The sequence below is a fragment of the Neophocaena asiaeorientalis genome, unplaced genomic scaffold (genome assembly GCF_003031525.2).
Source record: "Neophocaena asiaeorientalis asiaeorientalis breed wild unplaced genomic scaffold, Neophocaena_asiaeorientalis_V1.1 scaffold391, whole genome shotgun sequence".
Classification (NCBI taxonomy): Eukaryota; Metazoa; Chordata; class Mammalia; order Artiodactyla; family Phocoenidae; genus Neophocaena; species Neophocaena asiaeorientalis.
The window spans coordinates 1,736,599-1,742,360 of record NW_020174056.1 but is presented as its reverse complement, the minus strand read 5'-3'; the positions used below and the strand labels follow the sequence as shown (position 1 = coordinate 1,742,360).

Sequence of the window (5,762 nt, the reverse complement as noted above, 5' to 3'; positions counted from 1 at the left end):
ATCCGTGAGTTTCACAAACACTCTGTTTTCAAGTTGTGGAAAATGGAGGCACAGAAGAGAGAAGTGATGTCTTTAGAGTTATTCATGGTGTGGAGGGAAGGAGAGCTGCCTTAGAAAATGCTCCCTTAGGAACCAGACGGAAAGGCTTTCATGCCACTTAGTGTTTGAAAAGAACCACTAGAAGGGGCCAGTGTGGAGGGCGCTTGAGGAAGAATTTGACAAATACTGCAGAGTATAAGGTTTTGTTTTTTCCCTTCTGCAAATTATTTTTCAGAAAATAAGGAGTTTTCTTATAGCTCTTTAGTCAATACCAAATTTCTGTTGAACGCCTACTATGTGCTAGACAGTGCTCTAAACCAGGGGTCAGCAAACTTTTTCTGTAAAGGGCCAGATAGTAAATATTTTAGGCTTTGCAAGTTATACAGTCTCTGTCACAACTGTTCAATTCTGCTGTTACAGAGCAAAACCAGCCATAGACAATACACAAATTAATAGGCCTGACGTTGTTTCAATAAAACTGTTTATAAAACTTATGTTCACAGATTTGGCCCATAGGCCATATTTGCTGATCCCTGCTCTAGGCACTGGGGATACAGTAGTTCAGAAAACAGTATCCTTGACTTCAAAGAATCTACATTCTGAGATAAATTCTACTTTAAAATCTAAATCTTCACCAACAGGCATTTGTGGTTTGGGCTAAGCATTCAGCTACAGTATCATACACGGATTCAAAACAGGCCTAGAGGGAAGTGAAGATGGCCTGCCCTAGGAATTTGTGTGACCCAAAAGGTGGCTCTAAAAAGATGTCAAACATGCTTATGATGAGTTTTATTAAAATTACTTCATGTAACGTGAGATTGGCAAAGAAGAAATATTTGTAAATTGGTAATTCTAGATTGATTCTGTGGATGTTATTTAAATATGTATGTGAATGAAATTAAAATACTAGCTTTCTCTAAGTAGAAATTTGACTATTTAATTCACATTCTGGAAATCGTATATTCAAGTTGGCTAAAATACTTTTTGGGGACCCTCTATTTGCGGAAATGGGAGATGCCTTCTATTTCATCTCCTGAGCTACCATCCTCTTCTCATTCCTTTTTTTTCTGTTTAGTTTTTATTTCATAGTCATAAAGTTAATTTTGCAATCCAGCTAAGCTTGGAGAGGGATGAGGAAAATATCGAACCCAAAGAACTGCAGTGGGAGCACAAAGATTATAGGATATTTCGAGCAGATGGGGGTGAAGGGGTGCTCTCCTGAGCAGAAAGAATGGTCTGGTGGTTAAGATAAAACACAAGTCAAATTTATTAGATTTGTCCACAGTCAGCAGTGGTGATCTTCTTGCTGGTCTTGCCATTCCTGGACCCAAAGCACTCCATGACTTCCACAATATTCATTCCCTCTTTCACCTTGCCAAAGACCACAGGTTTGCCATCCAACCACTCAGTCTTGGCAGTGCAGATGAAAAACTGGGAACAGCTTGTGTTGGTTCCAGCATTTGCCGTGGAACAGATGCCAGGACCCATATGCTTCAGGATGAAACTCTTATCAAACTTCTCCCCATAGATGGACTTGCCACCAATGCCATTATGGTGTGTGAAGTCACAACCCTGGCACATAAATCCTGGAATTACAGTATTCTGTGAAAACAGGAACCTTTATAAACACATCCTTTCTCCCCAGTGCTCAGAGCACGGGAATTTTCTGCTATCTTTGGAACTTTGTCTGCGAACAGCTTGAAGGAGACACAGTCCAAGGGCTCACCGTCGATGGCAATGTCGAAGGACACGGTGGGTTGACCATGGCTGGACAGTGGGAGAGGCTCCAGGCGGCGGCATCTGCAAGGCCCTCTTCTCATTCCTTGATCCAGCTTTCTCCCTGCTTCTACTCTTGCTCCCATACCCCCCCACATTCCACTCTCTATAAACCTGTCAGAGTGGTTATTTTAACATAGAAATCAGATCATGTGCCTTTCCTGCTTAGGACCCTCAAATGGCTTCCCCCCATATTTGGAATACTATCCAAAGTCCTTCTCCTGGCCCACCAAGGCCATCAAACCCTGGCACTCACCTCCCTTTCCCGCCGGTTTCCCACCTTTCTCTCCTCCCTTACTCTGATCCTGCCTCACTCACCTCCTTGCTGGTCTTTGACTCAAGGCCTTATTTTGCCCTTTTTCTGCATGATGCTTCCTGAGGTCTCCATGTGACTGGCTCCCTCACTTCATGCAGGTCTCTACTTGATCGTCTCCTCAGGGCGATCCTCAACTGCCCTATCTAAAGAGACCCCTAGGCACTCTCTGTCTCCTTGATCTGCTTCTTTCTTTTCATAGCACTCATTATTCTCTGCCTTTGTTATGTGCATTATTTGCATATTTGCCAGTCTCCCCCACTGGAATGCAAGCTCCATGAGGGCTTTGTCCTTTTTTTTTTTTAAATGCTGAATTCTCAGTGCCCTAGAATAGTGCCTTGCATATAGTAGACAGTCAATAAATATTGAATAAATGAATAAATAAGTGAATGACTATATGCTATCTATTGAGTACCAGTTATGGACCAGGTATTATTCCTGCTTCTTCAATGTATATTGTTATGTAACTTCTTTTGCATATGTTAGTTCATGTGTGATATAGAATGAATAGATCCCACTTTAATGCAAGTAGATTATAAATGTCATTTGAGGGTATAAAATCAACAGAAAAAAGAACTTTTATTTGCCTTGTGAGTCTGCGTAACTGAGGCATAGACTTTGTTTTATCTTTGGTTAAGTCCCCCCTTTCTCAGTATTCCAGGGCTGATCAACCTCTTTCTCTCTTCCCTGAGGGTAATAAGAAAATGTATGAGTTCTCCCCATGCTTTTTGCATTTTATGTGCAGACTTCTTTTTCAGTTCTCTCTGTAGAATTGGGATTACCTTAATACATTTTTTTCAGGGATTTGCCATCGGTTTGGATGCCCAGGACAGGGCAATTAATTCCACAGTGACTAAGCCCAAAGCCCTAGTATGACCCCTCCTTTGACCTAGAGAACCCTTTGGATTGTCAACCTGTGTTTCTTAAGCTAATGTTTCCCTCAATGTTTGCTACTACTTTTTGCTTTAAGACTCAGACATGTGGCCTGAATTCACTGACTTATTTTATTTCAAAATTTCATTTGGTGTCTATATTGAATTGTGCTGATCTGGAACACCTGATCAAAAGCTGGGACCTTAGCTACGAGCTATGACAGTCACAGAGCTCAAAACTGGCAGATAATTTCTTCTTTATCTTGAAGAATTATTGGCTGGTGGCCGAGTCCCTTTACAGAGAAGGTTGTGTATGGTACGGTGACCTCTTCATTTGATGCTCCCTTTCCTCTGTCCCTGTGCTCACTTCATCCTTCATCCAGTTCATCCCATTAGCAGCTCTTCCCATCTCACCATTGACCTTTGCCTCCTCCACGTGTTCACTTTTTTTTTAAAATTAATTTTTATTGGAGTATAGTTGCTTTACAATGTTGTGTTAGTTTCTACTGTGCAGCAAAATGAATCAGCTATACATATACATATATCTCCTCGTCTTTGGATTTCTTTCCCATTTAGGTCACCACAGTGCGTTGAGTAGAGTTCCCTGTGGTATACAGTATGTTCTCATTAGTTGTCTATTTTATACATAGTATCAATAGTGTATATGTGTCAATCCCAATCTCCCAGTTCCTCCCACCACCCCCCTTCCCCCTTGGTATCCGTACATTTGTTCTCTATGTCTGTGTCTCTATTTCTGCTTTTCAGGTAAGATCATATATACCATTTTTCTAGATTCCATATATATACGTTAATATATGATATTTGTTTTTCTCTTTTTGACTTACTTCACTCTGTATGATACTCTCTAGGTCCATTCATGTCTCTACAAATGTCCTAATTTCGTTCCCTTTTATGGCTGAGTAATATTCCATTGTATATATGTGCCACATCTTCTTTGTCCATTCATCTGTCGAGGGACACTTAGGTTGCTTCCATGTCCTGGCTATTGTAAATAGAGCTGCAATGATCCATGTGTTCACTTTGAATGATCACATGGCCTCTCCGTTGTCTTCTCCTTTCCAGGCATTGTTTTCTCACCGTTAGGCTCATTCAGTTATTTCATGTTGATGCTCCCATCTTCCAAATGATGCCTCATGCTCTTCATGTGAGTCCAGCAGTAATCTTGATGATGATTCCCAAGTCCATGAGGGATTTCTTTCACACCATGGACCAGGCCACATTCTAACTCTATGGCTTCCTTTTTTCATACCTCTTTGAAAGCTTTCTTTCTGAGAAGCATGTCGTTTTGAACTCGTTCATTCCTCCTCTAACGTGGGCTTCAATTATTTGGAATCTCCAGTACAATTTCTTTTTTAAGTACTCTCAGTAAGTATCCTGCAAGTAAGTTTACTTGCTCTTTGCACACAGATGCCACTAGGATTTAACTCCTAGAAAAATGTGTTCCTGGGATGAAGCAAACCTCCCCCACACCATGATATCCTGCTTGTCTCTGGCTCTTGCTAAGATTTGCCAAAGGAATACTTATGCCTCTGTGTCCTCATCAAGATAAGGTGGCTTGGACATAGGAGATACAACTTTTTGAATTTTAATGCTGACTTGGTCATTGCAATTCTCTGCAGTTTTTGAGAGGTAATGCTTTTTGGGGCTGAATTAACCTTCTCAGTAAACGAGCCATTAGAACGGGCTAAGTTTGCTAAATGAGTACTCTTTCTTTTTAATTTGACAGATTTTCCTTAGAGTTTGTTTTAAAAATTATGAATATTGTAGCAATGTTTTCCTTAGCTTTATCATGAAATGGTAAATGCTTGCAAAAATTTTTGGGACATCATGCAGAGATGTATAAAGATGCAGCACTAAAAACAGAACAACAAAAACAATTCAATCATAATTTCACCACCCAGAGGCAGACACTGTTAACATTTTGGCATTTTTTTCTTTCATCATTTTTCTAATTTGATGACATGGTTCAGTGCAACTCTTTCTACCAAAAGTTAGCAACCCACAAATGATATGATACTAAGCATAAACCTTGAAAGATTTGCCATTGCCTACCACTTTATTTTTATAATTTATTTATTTGTTAAATGATAATGCATTTTATGTTTAAAAAATATTTATTTATTTATTTGGTTGTGCCGTGTCTTAGTTGTGGTGGGCGGGCTCCTTAGTTGTGGCTCCAGGACTCCTTAGTTGTGGCTCACTGGCTCCTTAGATGCGGCACACGGGCTCCTTAGTTGTGGCATGTGAACTCTTAGTTGAAGCATGCATGTGGGATCTAGTTCCCTGACCAGGGATCAAACCCTGGGCCCCCTGCATTGGGACCATGGAGTCTTATCCACTGCACCACCAGGGAAGTCCCTTGCCTATCACTTTAAATACACATTTTAATTCAAATCACTTCCCTTGTAGTTGGAGTAGATATCAGTGCTGGAAGGGATCTTACTCACTTTCCAGTCGGACTGCTCCTAATTGATGCTCCTAAACTATCTCCCATAGTTTTCCTAGAAAGTGTCAGAAAGTTTCTGTTTGCTGGCCTCCGACCAATGCTCTGTACTCTTTCTCCTGGAATGAGTTTCCCCATTGCCTGTAGGTTTAAATGATTCCTTCTCTCACGTGCCTTTCCTAAAGCCTTATTTAATCCCTTTGTATAGATATTTTTGGTTTATTCTTTCATCCATTCATTTATTTATTCATTTCAGTAGGACAGTACTCTGAACCTAGAATACAATGTTTGTGAAAGC

At 40.4% G+C, this 5,762-nt stretch overlaps 1 pseudogene; it reads right to left on the bottom strand.

The window, feature by feature from the left end:
* Window positions 1–1,308: 1,308 nt before the first annotated feature.
* On the bottom strand, window positions 1,309–1,804 carry LOC112405794 (peptidyl-prolyl cis-trans isomerase A pseudogene; annotated as a pseudogene).
* Window positions 1,805–5,762: the final 3,958 nt, after the last annotated feature.